Raw genomic sequence first — 15592 nt, 5'->3', positions numbered from 1 at the left:
GGGAATGTAGACAGGGTGTGCGGGGAAGGGGGACCGCATGCTTCAAATCTCCTCCCTGCCACCATCGCCTAGCAGCCTGAGCCCCCACTGCGGCCCTGTGCTGGCTGAAGGGAGGGAGGGGCTAGGGCTGATGTTTCTTCTTCCCTCCTTCCCCCCCGCCCCTTTTCCAGATGTGAGAAAGGAACCCCGCCCTGCAGGGGAAACTTGTCTGGTGTCCAGAAGACTTAGGATCCACGGTGGGGGGCTGGGTGCCATATTGCCGTCTCTCCTTGAAGGAGAAGATGAACACATAGGGAGAAGGCGCCTGGGAGCTGTCGCTGCAGTCTAGAGAAGCCCCACCTTGGCCCAGCAGTAGCCTGTGCTGAGAACCGGGATTCCAGGACCAGACAGTCCTGGCGGTGGATCCTGGCTCTGCCGAAGCCACAGCTTGTGTATCTGGACAACAGGGATAGCGCAGTGCCCGTGTCACAGGTGGTGATGGCTCCTGGAGGTGGTGCACACAAGCTCGTGGCATGGCATCTGGTGCACAGTAGGTGCTAGAACATGGAAGCTGTCATTGGAGCTGGTGTGACCCAGGATGGCCACCTTGGGTCTCTGACACTCTGGGGCTGGCTGTGTCCCAAGGCAGGTTCATCTTTGGTCCAGCCTCCAGGAAAAGAGCACTGGACTGGGGTCAGGAGAAGCCGAGGCCAGGGGTTCTGCCACCAACCCATTGTGTAATCCGAGGCAAGTCCCTGAGCTGCTTTGAGCCTCAGTCTTCCCATCTGGCAAATGGGGATAATAATCACAACCGCCATTGATTGTGAACTTACTCAGTGCCAGGTACTCCACCGAGGTCTGTACATTTCCTTATCTAATTCTGCCCTCAAAACAACCAAGTGAGGTAAAGACCACGATGATCCCACTTTCACAGATGAAGGGGCAGAGCCTCAGAGAGGTGAAGTCACTTGCTGGGGACACAGCTGGAAGATGGTGCAGTCGCTGTCACACACCCCTGAGAGCGAGTGTCCAGCTGCTGCTCCTGTCTCTGTTGTTCCCCTGCCCTTCCTGCTCACCCCCTGTACTTTTCGGTGGCTCCGGCCACAGCCCTCCCTTTGTATTTGAACCCTTGGATCCAGCCATTCTGGAATCTTCTGAGTCTGGTGCAGATCCAGCCCCCTCAGTGGGAGACATCCTCAGGGGTAGATGGTGGCTTGAAGAAAGCCAGGTGGGCCCCACATGGTCCCCACAGTCAACCCGGCAGCTCACAGCTGATCTGCCATCCACCGTGTCTCCCCCTGCCATTTACACCGAAGGGTTGGGGTTCCTAACACACCCGGGTGGACGTGTGGCCTCCAGATGGTGCAGTTAATCCCGCTGGAAGCCGTAAATCAGCGAGATTGTCCCAGCTTCCCCTCCCCTCCTCCGTGCTGTCACCTCCAGAAGCTGGTGGGAGAAGCACCCCTCCAGCCCCGCCCTCCCGCCCCGGCCTTTGTTCCTGCTCAGTAGCCGGCAGGACATGGCCCAGTCACGGTCTCCACGGCCCACGTTTGAATCTCAGCCTTGTCACTGCCTGGCACGGTGGCTTTGGCCAAGCACTTCATCTCCTGTTATCCTCAGTTTCCTCGTCCATGAAATAGGGTGGGTCACAGCACCTGCCTGATCCTAAAGATGGGGGCTGCTGTGTGTGAGCGCTCCACCCTGGACCTGGCTCCCGGGGGAATCCTCGGATATGCTGCTGGTTATAACAAGTTCTTACTCTGGGCTAGGTGTTGTAATGCTTTAGCTTAGTGAATCCTCAAACAAGCACATTATGACCCTTTTATAGGTGGGGAAGCTCCCACTCCGAGAAGGGAAGTAAGTTGCCCAAGGCCACACAGCCAATTAGCAGAACTGGGATTAAATCAGGCAGGCCTGTGCAGCTCTAAAGACCTCGCTGTAACCTTAGGTTCCTGGCGCTCCCTACTGAAGCCCTCTGAGGCTCTCTACCAAACCAGCATCTGCAGTGACAGCATCGTTAGCCCTGCCTGGAGCCGTTGGGTTAATAGGTCCTTAATAAAGCCAGCAGAGGCGTCTGCAGCTTCGTAGGGCAGGGGCCGAGGGGCCAGGTGCAGCAGATGTGTCCTAATGAAAATATCGGGGGGGGGGAGGGGGAGGGGACCATGGGGTGAGCCGCCTGCTCACGTCTCCAGCTTCCTGACCTCTGTGGCTGAGTCACTGGAGGCCTCCAGGTGCAGGGGACAATCAATTCCATCACTCATTCCATCTATGCTGGCTTGCTTCCTTTCATCCGTTCACCCATCATCCATCCATCCATCCTTCCATTCCATCCATCCTCTCCCAGTGACTCATCCTCCCTCCCTGGCTTCCATGCATCCATCCATCCATGAATCCACTCACCCATTCCCTCCTTCCCTTCCTCCTTTCCTTGTCTCCTTCCTTCTGCCCATCTGTCCACCCAGTGTTTACTGAGCACCCATCTTGAGCCAAAGCCTTATGTGACGTGCCCAGGTTCCTCCCTCTGAGGGACTCACATTCTCAAAAGGATGCAAAACAACTAAGCCCAAGTGCACAGGGCACTAGGAGAGGAGAGGGCGTCTCGGGGGCTCTGACACTGGGCTCTGCACACCTTCCTCAGCCAAGCTCGCCAGGTGACCTTGGGCAGATCACACTCCCTGGAGGCCACTCTCTTCTACCTGTTCAAAAAAGGGTGTCCTCGTCCATTCGGCTGCTATGACAAAATACCTTAGACTGGGTTATTTATAAACAAGTTTATTGTTCACATTTCTGGAGGTTGAGAAGTCCAAGATCAAGGTGCCTGCAGATTTGGTGTCTGATGAGGGCCCTTTCCTCACAGATGGTGCCTTATAGCCTTGTCCTCACATGGTGGAAAGGGCGAGCAGGCTCCCCAGGCCTCTTGCCTAAAAGCACAGATACCATTCATGAGGATGGAGCCCTCATGACCTAATCACCTCCCAGAAGCCTCATCTCTTAATACACATTGCAGATAATGGTGTTGTTTGTTTTTGTTTGTTTTTGAGACAGGGTCTCCCTCTGTCACCCAGGCTGGAATGCAGTGGTGTGATCTTGCCTCACTACAGCCTCCGCCTCCCGGGTTCAAGCAATGCTCCCACCTCAGCCTCCCGAGTAGCTGGGATTACAGGTGTGTGCCACCACGCCTGGCTAATTTTTGCATTTTTAGTAGAGACAGGGTTTCACCATGTTGGCCAGGCTGGTCTGGAACTCCTGACCTCAGGTGATCCACCTGCCTCAGCCTCCCAAGGTGCTGGGATTACAGTCGTGAGCCACCATGCTTGGGGCAGATTATGTCTTGACATATGAATTTTGGGGTGGGGGAGTCAGGTCATGGCAAAGGTGGTGCATTGTGGCATCTCCTGTTCTGTATTTCTACAATTCCAAGCAGGTGAGGAAGCATCCAACTAACTACTCCCCTGAGAACCCATTCCCACCCTGGGCCCTGGGATCTGCCTCCAACATCTGCAGGGTCCCCGGATTGAGGTCCAGGTCCACTCTGACTGACCCAGACAAGCTGCAGTGGGACTAGCAGAGGTGGGGGCTGGGGCAGAGCACTGGACTCAGAAGCAGGAGACCAGGGGCGGGGCCTGGCTCTGTCCCATGATGTGTGACCCTGGGGAAATGGCATCCCAGAATTGTCCATCAGCTCAGATGAAATACCTTAAAGACTCAGGAAACGTCAGCTGTTGGGGGCATTACTGTTATAATTATTGCTGTCATGTTGTTGCTACAAAAGAAGCTGCTTAGAGCCACTGGCTTTGGGAGACATCATTCATTCGGTGGTTACCATTTGTTCAACCACTCAGTAAAAGTTTATCACTGTCAGGTGCAGTGGCTCACGCCTGTAATCCTAGCACTTTTGGAGGCCAAGACGGGCGGATCACCTGAGGTCAGGAGTTCGAGACTAGCCTGACCAACATGGAGAACCCCTATCTCTACTAAAAATACAAAATTAGCCGGGTGTGGTGGCGCATGCCTGTAATCCCAGCTACTCGGGAGGCTGAGGCAGGAGAATCCCTTGAACCCGGGAGGCAGATGTTGCAGTGAGCCAAGATTGGATTGCACCATTGCACTCCAGCCTGGGCAACAAGAGGAAACTCCATCTCAAAAAAATAAAAAAAGTTTAATACTGTGGCCAGGCATGGTGGCTTACACCTGTAATTCCAGCACTTTGGGAGGTGGAGGCGGGCAGATAACCTGAGGTCAGGAGTTTAAGACCGGCCGGGCCAACATGGTGAAACCCCGTCTCTTCTAAAAATACAAAAATTACCCAGGCGTAGTGGTGGGTGCCTGTAATCCCAGCTATTTGGGAGGCTGAGGCAGGAGAATCGCTTGAACCCCAGAGACGGAGGTTGCAGTGAGCCGAGATTGTGCCACTGCACTCCAGCCTGGGCAACAAGAGCAAAACTCCGTCTCAAAAAACAAAACAAAAAAAAGTTTCTTATTGTGATCTGTGCCATGTGTTGGGCCCTGAGCCAAGTGCTGGGAAGACACTAGATAAGACTGGACCCTACCGTGCAGGGAGGGCAGTGAACAGGTGTCACCTTGATTGCCAGCTCCTCAGTTGATAGAGGCTGTGTTGAGGATTCTGAGACTACATCTGGGCTTACAGGAAGAGAGTGCTGTGATCAATTAGTAATGTCTGCCATGGACACAGGGAGAGGAGTCTATAGTAACGCATTTCCTGGCCTTAACACTAAAAATAGGCAGGATTTCAGACAGGAGACCCTTGTGACTGTGGTTGCCTGACACATGACCGGGGACAGCAAGTCATTGAGCTACTGCCTGCCTCATTTTACCTGTTTGCAAGGCAGAGATGCCGACATGGGACTCATTGCATTTTTAGGAGCTAGAGCTGGACAAGCCAGCCTTCCTGTTTTAACCCAGGCTGCTCTGTACTGGAGTGAGGATCAAGTGTGAGATGCCCCTATATGGAAACACATAGCGCTCAGCAGATGCCTGGTGGGCAGCTGACCAGGAGCTGGAGCTGCGGTGAGAGCACAGGAGAGCTGGGCTTCCAGCTGCTCTGCCATTGGCCCTGCTTGGGCCTCAGCTTCTCCATATGCTCAGTGGGTGCTTGGAGGGTGGAAGTGTTGTGGGGCCTCTGGAATCCACAGTCTTGTGATACCTGCAATGCTGAGACCTTGGATGGGGGGAGCAGAATGAAAGCGGGGCCCTGGAGGGGAGATGGTGGGAAGGAATGATCCAGTACCCCATATGGAAGCTAGGTGGGCAGAGGGAGCCGGGAGGATGTGGGAAAGGGTGAGGAGAGGCCACCGCTGCTGGATCTTCCCAAGGGCTGTCCAGCTCCATCAGGGGGCGCTTCCCTGTGCACCCCACATCCCAGGTGCTATCCCCAGGCAAGGAAGGGAGGGAAGAGAGGGTGGGCAATGTGGGGGCCCCAGAGAGTGTTGGAGGGGCTGAGACCCTGACAGGTGGGCACCTGGGTTCTGAAGAGGCCATGGCAGCGACGACCCCTGGCCGCAAGGCTTGAACCCGGGAGCAGCACGGGCTGGGGTAGAAGACGCAGGCCAAGCCCCAGTACTCAGGGAGGAGCATGGCAGACCAGGGCAGCTCCCAGGGAGGCCAAAGTAACCCTCAGACCCTGAAAACAGACCAGCCACGTCTCCCAGGCGGACGCAGTGGGTTCTCCACGAGCGTGACTTGGGGATTTAGGGCACTGAGACTGTGCTACCCACCCCCCTTAAAAATCCCTCGTGGCTCCCAGTTGCCCTGAAGGGGAATCCCAAACTCTTCAGAGGCAGCACATGCTGGTGGGTGAGAGTTGGGAGCCTGAGTCCAAGTTCCAGCCTGGCCCCTATTGGCTGTGTGACCACCGGCAACTCACTTAACCTCTCTGGGCCTCACGGGCTCGTTGGAGGATGTGGTGAGAGAATGACTGAGATGAGCTTAGCACAGTGCTGGCCACACCGTCACTGTTCAATGCCAGGTGGCTGTGCTTACCACCACTGCTGGCTGTAACTGGCGGAGCATGGCACAGAAGGTCCTGGCCACCTGAACCGCAGTCGGCCTCTCCTTTCTCATCGGCTCCAGCGCCACCCGCCGATGCCGCCCCAACACCAAGCTGCTCTCTGTTCCCTCAACACTCCCTGGTCTTTCTGTGTCACTGGGCCTTTGCTCCTGCTGTGCCCCCGCCAGGAATGCCCTTTCCCCTCCAGGCTACTTCCAGACTCTGTCGGTTGTCAGTTGTCGAGTGCCCTGGGAACCCCCTCACCCACAAGGAGTGACTCAGTGCCCTGCGTGCACCCAGAGCTTGGTGTGTGGCATTGGGTCTGTCTCCCGTCTGATTCTGCGACTTCTCAGGCGCGCATGTCATGGCCTATTCATTTTCTTGTCCTCGGTGCCCAGCGCCGCGCCTGTCACACGGTGGGTGCTCCGTAGAGTGGGCTGAAGGATGGAAGCAATCAATCCCCAACACGGTGGGCGTGCTCAGCTCAGGGACGGCAGATTGCTCTCCACTCCGGCTCTGTGTTCTCCTTCCTTAGCCTCAAGGAGAAACGGAACGCCGCAGCACTTCTCTGAGGATGCCGGCGGGAGACGCTTCGCTTTGATGAAATGCTCGGCCTCCGAGTTGGCGCTTTGCGTGAGGGATGGGGACATGGAGGCCCCACGAAGGATCAGCAAGGCCCCAGTGACCCCTTCCTCTCCTCACCCCTCCCCTGCCTCTTATTCCTGCCCTGAGCAGGCATTGAGCTCCTGGGGTTGGGCGAGGAAGGGAGAGCAAAGGGCAGAGGGTGGGTGGACAGCAGGTGCCCAGTCCTACAGGCGCTGCTGGGGTCAGGATGCCACTCTCACCACCCTGGGAGTTGTCTTCAGCACAGGGGCAGCTGTGGTGGGGGTAGTGTGCTCCATGACCAGCCCTGGCCAGGCCCTTGTCCCCACTGCTCTCCCTGGCTGCCAGACCTCTCACTGTGAGGCAGCCAGGTCTCCCCGTCCTGGCAGAGGGAAGGCTGTTGCTCCCATCTGGCTCTGCTCCTGGCCATCTGCCCTCTGACCGCACCTGCCCCAGGCTGAGGTCCCCTGCAGGATGCTCGAGTTAAACAGAGTCCGAGGGAGTAGTGAATCCAGCCCTCCCATTTGGCAGATGACAAAACTGAGGCCCAAGGAGGCAAAGAGACTTGTCAGAGGTCACACCAGGAACCCAGCATTCTGTCTATGGCTTGATGTCCTTCCAGAACAGAAGACCTTGGCTTTGACCTTGAAGAAATAGCAAAACTTGGACCTTGAAGACAGGCGATTGCTATGACTAATTTGTGGCCAGGTGGTGTGACCTTGGGTATGTTACCTAACCTCGCTGAGCCGCGTGGTGCTGGTGAGGATTCGGTGAGATGACAACTGGTCAGGTCCTGGCAGGACTCCTGGCACGTCCCTGACTCTCAATCAACAGGAGCTTTTGATATGGTTAGGAAGCAGGTAAGCCTCACCTTGAACAAATCCAACTGATGACGTTTGCTTTTATGCAGACATAGCAGTTCCCCTGACCTTTGTGCTGCTGTGGGAGGACCATGTGTGATGGAGAAGGGCCTGCCGCAGGTTTCTCTGGGTATAGTCAGGCAGGACCAGGCGTACATCCTGCTCTGCCCCCAGAAGCTGTGATTCAAGAGAGGGGCTTGGTGTCTCTGGGCCTCATCTTGCCCAACTGCAAAATGGGAGCAATGGCACCTCCCTCTGCAGGCTGCTGTGCCCCTCAGTGAGATAACTTCGGGGTGCAGAGCCTGGTGAGCGCAGGCCTTACCGAAGTCCATCTTCCTCAGCAACTAAGGACCCAGTTCTGGAGAAAGTGCTTGCCTGTGGTTGTGAGGTAAGCTAGGCAGACTTGTTCTCAGGGCCTGGGTTTCCTGGGGAGGGATGGGGTCTCAGAGCTCCTGGGCTGAGTGAGTGGAGTCCCCGCAGGAACAGGAAGCTCCGCCCGCCTGCAGCCCTGTCCACAGCTGGTCATCCCTTCCTCCCCACCCTGCTAGAAGCTCGGGACCCACCAGGCCCTCCCGGCTGCTGCTGGGTGCCACGTGGCTGCCCTTTGCCGAGGAGGGGGTGGGGCGGGGGGTGTACATTTTCCAGGCGATGTTTTCCTAGCAGCTCTGAAAATTAATTGGCCTTTAATGTGGCATAGTATTTATTTTAATTAGCAGGAAATTGACCAATTTCTTAATAAGGGGCTTTGTGGAGGCTCTGTATTTGGGGCTGGCGGTGTGTGTGGTGGGGGAGGCGGTGATCAGACAAGAATGACACCCACAGCTCAAGAGGGGATTTTCAGGCACCACAGATGAGGTGGACAGAGTGATGAGACAGAGGGGAAGGGACTGGAGAAACATCAGGGGGCAGTGGGAGAAGAGGGCTCTGAGTCAGGGGACCTGCAGAGGGCCGGGGGACACGGCCACAGGCCTCCGTGGGATCTGACTTCCTGATCTCTGCCTTTGACCTTGGCCTGTTGGGGTCAAATCCCTGATCCCTGTGTCATGACTGTGCCTCCTCCCTCTAGCAATACGCCTTTCCCATTGGAGGAATTAACAGAGCAAATCAGTACCTGTGCAGGATTTCCTAAAGGCCTCTTTTCTTTTTTCTTTTCTTTTCTCTTCTCTTCTCTTTTTCCTTTCCTTTTCTTTTTTTTTCTTTTTTCTTGAGATGGAGTCTTGCTCTGTTGCCCAGGCTAGGGTGCAGTGGCGTGATCTCGGCTCACTGCAACCTCTGCCTCCCAGGTTCAAGTGATTCTCCTGCCTCAGCCTCCTGAGTAGCTGAGACTACAGGCGTGAGCCACCATGCCCGGCTAATTTTTTAGTATTTTTTGTAGAGATGGGGGTCTTACTACGTTACCCAGGCTGGTCTCGAACTCCTGGGCTCAAGCGATCTGCCCACCTCAGCCTCCTAAAGTGCCTGGATTACATGAGTGAGCCACTGTGCCTGGCAGGCTGTATGTTTTCATTCTGACTCCATCATTCGTTCATTCACTCACTCACTCATTCAACAAACAAACAATGGGCACCTACCCACCACGGGCCAGGCCTGCCTGGGCTCTGGGGTTCGATTATGAGTGCACAGACACACTGCCAGCCCTTGGAAGACTCACAGTCCAGGCAGAGAGGCAGACAGTGAAGACAGTGAAACATTGAGCTGGTTCATTGTCATTGCCCTCAGACCCTGAAGGAGAAGTACAGGATGTGTGTGAGAGTGGAACAGGGCCCTGGGCTCCACCCGACTCAGGGCAGCCTCCCCTGAGACCACTATGTTTAAGGCCGACCTGAAGGATGAGTAGGGTTATCTGTGAGGCTCCAGCAAAACACAGCATCTCTCTGGGCCTCAGTTTCCCCATTGGTAAAATGGCATCACTCATCACAGCACACGTGCTTAGGGGACCTTGGTGATTCTGTCAGGTCTAAGAAAAGCAACAGGGGCTACTCGGGAGGCTGAGATGGGAGGATCGCTTGAGCCCGGGAGGCAGAGGTTGCAGTGAGCCGAGATTGCACCACTGCACTCCAGCCTGGGTGACAGAGTGAAACCCAGGCTCAAAACAAAACACAACAAAAACACACAGCTTTGTGACTCTAGTCAAGATCTCCCGCCACCCCCCACCTTGGAGTGTCTTGATGATTTTACGGACCTTTATTGGGGCGGGTCCTGATGGGGAAATTACCCCCCGACGCCAACAACCTATAGTCCTCAGGGGAGCTTCCTCACCCCCACTCATTTCCTAAGGGTCTGACCCAGGAGCCTGGGTGCACACAGGGCTCATTCAAGTGAAGAGAAGAAGGGCGCTTACTCCTCTCCCACCCTGGACCCTAAAGGGAGTGAGGCCCAGGGACCTCTCTGCAACTCCAGCCTCCAGTAACCAGGGGAGAGTGGGCTGCCTATGGTCCTCAGGCCTGGGGGCCTCATGGAGCCTGTCCAGAATTCTCCAAAGACCTGCCTCAGCCACTGGCGGGGGGAAGAAAGCATGGCTACCCACCTCCAGCTGGCCAAGGGCCTGCCAAGCCTCCTGGTCCAGCGACAGCCGGAGAGCTCCTCGGCCCTCTGCCTGGACTCGGGACCACCATGTTCCTACCATGTTTATTTATTTGAAACTGTTTCTACAATGCTTTATCTGTGCCAGGCACCATTCTAAGTGCTTTAAGATATTGATCCTCTTTATGAAGTAAGTACTATTATGTCCTCATTTTACAGATGAGGAAACTGAGGCACAGAGAGGGCAAGGGACCAGCCCACTTTCCCCCAGGCTTTTGCTGCTGACTTTTGGGGATTTAATTCTCAACCTTCTTAGGTGTGTTCTGCCTCCCACTCAGCAGGCTCCATCCAGCCCCTGGGCCTTTGCTCACAGGGGTTCCCTCTGCCCAGACACCAGTGAGGTGGATGCTGCCTGCGTAGGAGCTGGCACATAGATGGTGGCATGGTAGATAGCGAAAGGACAAGGACCCTGGGACCGGCCATGCCTGGGATCTGCTGCAGGCAGCTGTGGGATCCGGGATAAGTGGCTTCATGTCTCTGTAGCTGCCCTTCTTCTGGAAAGTGGAGGTAAAACTTTATTCAAAAGACTGTCACAGGAATTGAACACGTGAACCTGTATAAAGTGCCAGACGCAGTGGCCGGCATGCAACTGTTCATTAATGAACATAAGAGTCTCTGCTCTTTAGAGCCAGATATGGTGACCCACACCTGTAATCCAGGCTACTCAGAAGGCTGAGGCAGGAGGATCCCTTGAGGCCTGAAGTTGGAGACCAGCTTGGGCAACATACAGAGACCCTATCTCTAAAAAAAATAAAATAAAATAGATTTTCTGCTTTTTCTCCCTAGCCTGTCCTCTTGCCCATCAAAGCCCAGCTCATCCCAGAAGGCTTTGCCCCCTTTCCATGCAAAGTCCCCAGTTACAGGTGTCCCCAGAGCACCTTCTGTCTGTTTCACTCAGCTTGGTACCTGATCATATCCACACTGGCCCCTGGCCCCTGGGATCCCAGGCAGATGGGAGCCCAGGCCAGAGGAAGGCAGAACCTGTGCTGGGGTTAGAGCCAGGGTTCTGGGCCCAGTAGCTTTGTTAGACAGATATTTATTGAGCACCTACTGTGTGCCAGGCAGAGTGAAGGAGGTGGCCCCAAGAAGCCTCTGTTGGGTGGGAGAGCCCAGTGAGTGAGCTGGCCACCCTGCCTCAGCGGCTGTGCAGGGTGGATGGGTCCAGCTGGTGCATGCGGGACAGAGTGGCCTCTCTGCTGAGGTTGGAGGTGGGAACAGGAGCTGGTGGCTGAAGGGTGGTGTGATGAGCCTGGGTACGTCACGGACTTTGGGACGGAGGGTGAGACGAGTGTGGTCTTCAGGAAAGAGCCGGCCGTGGGATGTGGTCCTCGTGGGGAGTCTGAGAGAACAGCATCGAGGGACAAGCCTGAAGGGTGGGACCCATGTCCTTGCTCACTCCACAGGTGCAGAGAGTTCCAGCAAGGTGACAGACGCTGACAAGGGTGAGCAAAAGAGATCTGCCAGGGCCAGGCTCGGTGGCTCATGCCTATAATCCCAGCACTTTGGGAGGCGGAGGTGGGAGAATCACTTGAGCCCAGGAGTTCAAGACCAGCCTCGGCGACATGGTGAGACCTCATCTCAAAAAAAAGAAAAATTTTTTTTGAGGCAGAGTCTCGCTCTGTCGCTGAGGCTGGAGTGCAGTGGCATGATCTCGGTTCACTGCAACCTCTGTCTCCTGGGTTCATGTGATTCTCCTGCCTCAGCCGTCCAAGTAGATGGAATTACGAGTGTGCACAACCAAACCTGGCTAATTTTTTGTATTTTTAGTAGAGACGGAGTTTTGCCATATTGGTCGGGCTGGTCTCAAACTCCTGACCTCAGGTGATCCGCCCACCTTGGCCTCCCTGCAAAAATTTTTAAAAATGAGCCAGGCATGGTGTCACATACCTGTAATTCCAGCTACTAAGGAGGCTGAGGTGGAAGGATCACTTGAGTCCAGGAGGTAGAGGTTGCAGTGAGCCACGATCAGACCACTGCACTCTAGCCTGGGCAACAGAATGAGACCCTGTCTCAAAAAAAAACAGAGATCTGTCCTTTCAAATGATGTTCTGGTGGGAGATGGAGGGGAGCTAACATCAACTAAGTAACCAAATAAACAAACAAGATCATTGCTGAGTGTGAAGAATGGATGAAGCCAATGACCCCAGCGTAGGTGGGGAGACAGAGCTGGAAGCTGCAGTCAGGTGCTGGGACTTTCTCCTGAGGTGGGTGGGAGTGGGAGCCACGGAGGGCTCTGAAGCAGGGGCGTGGTGAGATTGGCGGGCGGCGGGGGGGGTTTAGATGACACCTCTACTGCTGCATGGGGAACTGGAGTAGGAGGAAAGGCTGGGAGCTGAGGGAGCATCTGAACAAGACATGGTGGCTGGGGTCAGGCTGGGAAGGGGTGGCGGTCATGGGGATCTGGAGAAGAGCGGGTTTGAAAGCTGTCTTAGAGGTCAAGGGACAGGAGTTGATGATGATGGTGAAGGCTGTGAAAGGTGAGGAAGAGGAAGAGATGAAGTCGAAATTTGCTTTCTAGACAGGACCTTGGGATGACAATGGTGCCATTTGCCTGTGTGGGGAGGTTGAGGAGCTCAGCTTTGAGCCTGCCCAGTGTCTGGTGCCTGGGATGGTCTTAGCAAGAAGGCCCTGCAGCCACCGGTGGCCACAGCATCTGAGGCCCCTTGGAGAGGTTGAGCCTGCCTTTGGGGCAGAACGGAGACACGACCTACAGCCATGGGTACCAGCTGCCTGAAGGCCTCATCTGATTCTGCATTTCCCAAAGCAGGGCTCGGGACATCCTTCCCTCTTAGTATTCTTGACTCATCCCAGAGCATCTGCAATGCCGAACATTCTAGAATCTTGAGGACTTTTCCTGCAGCTTTGAGAAGCCCCTCAACGTCGCTGCCCTTGCCTCACATCACACATTGCTCCCGTTGTGATCCGTGGATCACAGGCTCCGATTGTGAAGGGGAGAGTCTATTTCTCAGGGGAGGAAGGGACCCCTGGTTGGCTCAGCTCCGTGTCCTCAGCTTTGGAAATCACCGTCGCTGTTGTCTCCTGCATGTTGGCTTCTCGGGAACGCCCCCACTCCTGGTCCTGTTGGAAGTGATGCTTGGGGTTGAGACTGTGGGGTCTTGAGCTGTGATCCCCGCAGGCATAGCTTTGGGTGGGGAAGTCCCTGGGGCTCCCTTCTTCTCTTTGAGGACCCTCCCCCTCAGTGAGGGGCTCTATGTCTATTTTGTTCCTACCACTGGGGGCTCAGCAGAGACCCAGCTGGGCTCTGCCGCTGGGCCTTGCAGACTGATGGAGAAAGGGGTGTGTGTGTGTGTGTGTGTGGTGTGTGTGGTGTGGGGTGTGTGTGTGTGTGTGTGTGAGAGAGAGAGAGAGGGGAGAGGGAGAGGGAGAGCGCCCGCCTGAAACCTAATTGTCCGCTGTCTAATCCGTCAGCCGGAGGACAGCTTGCCGGCCCCTCCCCGGCGGGCTGATAAATGCCGTCCAAGGCCCCCTGCGCCAGAGCTGCCTTAATTGGTATCAGGACGTGTCTGGACTCCGTCCACCAGGCCCCTGCCTTCATCCCCTTCTGCCACCTCCTCCTCCACCCCATTGGCCTCTAGCCCCTGGCAGGGCTCACCTGCCGCCCACCCCTGGGGAAGGTGCAGCAGCTGAGGCCACAGCCCCAGGGAGAAGGTGTGACACCAACAACGACAGCTCCGTTTATGTGGGACCTACTGCTTGCCCAGCTATGCTGAAGAGCCTCTGCCCACCCTCCCCCGTCCTCACAAAGCCCTGTGAGGTGGGGGAACCACCCTCCTTCCCCTTCCACCCGTGCAGGAGGCGGCTCCTGAGCCCTCCACATTCCTGGCCCCAGGCTGGGTGCTGGGCACGCACAGGGACCAGGACAGATTCAGGGCCCACCTTTGCAGGGCGCTCCTCTATGACTGGCAGGAAGGGGCTCATTCCTAAATGGCCTGCTAGGGTTTAAGGGTGAGTGAGTGTTGACCCCTTGCCCATTTGGGGAAGTTCAGAGAAGTTTGGCAACCTGCCTAAGGTCACACAGCTAGAAAAGAAGGGAGAGCAAGCTGGCCTCTGAAACAACCACAACTGCTTTTCAATGCCAGCTGTGTCCAAATCACTCGAAGTGTGAGTTAGAAACCCAGGGACCCCTCTGGAATCCTGCTTTTGGGTCTGAGTGCCCCAGGGACCTGTGCGGGAATCACATTCTCTCCAGGTGAGCAGGCCACTCAGGAACCCTGTTGAGTCTCCACTGATGGATAGTGGAAAATCAGGAAGGGGCTGAGTGGAGAGGGAATGGGATGACATTTCATTCATTCATTCATTCATTCATTCATCCATCCATCCATTCAGCAATTGCCTTGTGCTGGGCTTTGCTCTGGATGCTGGCAGGACTGGCTACGCGATTTGCCGGGCCCTGTGTAAAAGGAAAATTCGGGGCGGTAAAATTACAATTATTGAGAATTTCAAGATGGTGACGACAGAACAGTCAGCCATGTATGGGGCCCTGGGTGACCGTGGAAGTGGCTCTCCCACAGAGCCAGCCCCGCTGCCGGGGAGACCCTGCAGGGAGACAGCCAAACCAACGCGCCTGAGAGCCCCGATCCTCGTCTGGTCCCCATCCCCTAACTGGAATTCTGCAATTAACAAAAAGTGTGAAAAACCGAAGTCCTTTTGTTAAGATGGTGGTAAATTCATCTGGAGGCAAAACCTGACCTCAGCTGACAGGAAGCTATTTATAGTTTTATTTATTCCCCTTGATGTGAACATTTGTACATTTCACTGCAGAGCTATTAACATGTTTGATTATGGGGACTGCCCCAGCCCTGCTTAAGGTGTAACCTAATCTATGCTATAGGTATCGTTTTACACCTCTACACAGAACAGACTGAGTCCCTAATGCCTCTGGCTCAGAGGCTTAGGAGAAGAAATTTGGACCCACATAGGACCTATACCAATATCTTGTATGGAATGATCACTGCGTACCTGTTTGTTTTTTTTTTTTTCTGTATCATCCAAAAAATGCATGGGGCAGGGTAAGGGTCTGTCAATGACCCCCATACCTGGTCTGCCTGCCTCTTGGGTGGTGGAGACCTGCTTTGTGCTAGCAAGGGGACCCCTGAGAGGGCTGCGGGGGTGTCCCTCTCAGGGTCCACTGGGATCTTTTATTTAGTATTAAGGAGATTGGGGGAGGTATGAGGCCAAGCAAGAGAACAGCTTTCTTTCTTTTTTTGAGACGGAGTCTCGCTCTGTCACCCAGGTAGGAGTGAAGTGGCGCGATCTCGGCTCACCGCAAGCTCCGCCTCCCAGATTCACGCCATTCTCCTGCCTCAATCTCCTGAGCAGCTGGGACCACAGGGGCCCACCACCATGCCCGGCTAATTTTTTTGTATTTTTAGTAGAGATGGAGTTTCACCGTGTTAGCCAGGATGCTTTCGATCTTCTGACCTCATGATCCGCCCGCCTCGGCCTCCCATAAGTGCTGGGATTACAGGCATGAGCCACCGCGCGCGGCCAGAGAGCAGCTTTCTTAAAAAGAGAAAAGAAGATGGCTTTATTGATTACA

The 15592-nt window shown here is 55.2% G+C and overlaps 1 long non-coding RNA gene across 3 annotated transcripts in view; it reads left to right on the top strand.

Moving 5' to 3' along the window:
* Positions 1–6324: 6324 nt before the first annotated feature.
* LOC117974378 (uncharacterized) overlaps positions 6325–15592 on the top strand; it is a 30075-nt gene continuing 20807 nt past the window's right edge. Inside the window, exon 1 of one of the 3 annotated variants that reach the window (XR_008626556.1) lies at positions 6325–7449. This is a non-coding gene — a long non-coding RNA (uncharacterized LOC117974378). The other 2 variants (XR_004664366.3, XR_008626557.1) reach the window with 2 other exon arrangements.

The sequence above is a fragment of the Pan paniscus genome, chromosome 11, assembly GCF_029289425.2.
Source record: "Pan paniscus chromosome 11, NHGRI_mPanPan1-v2.0_pri, whole genome shotgun sequence".
Lineage (NCBI taxonomy): Eukaryota > Metazoa > Chordata > Mammalia > Primates > Hominidae > Pan > Pan paniscus.
The sequence above is the reverse complement of the archived record's forward strand: the minus strand, read 5'-3'. Positions and strand labels throughout refer to the sequence as shown.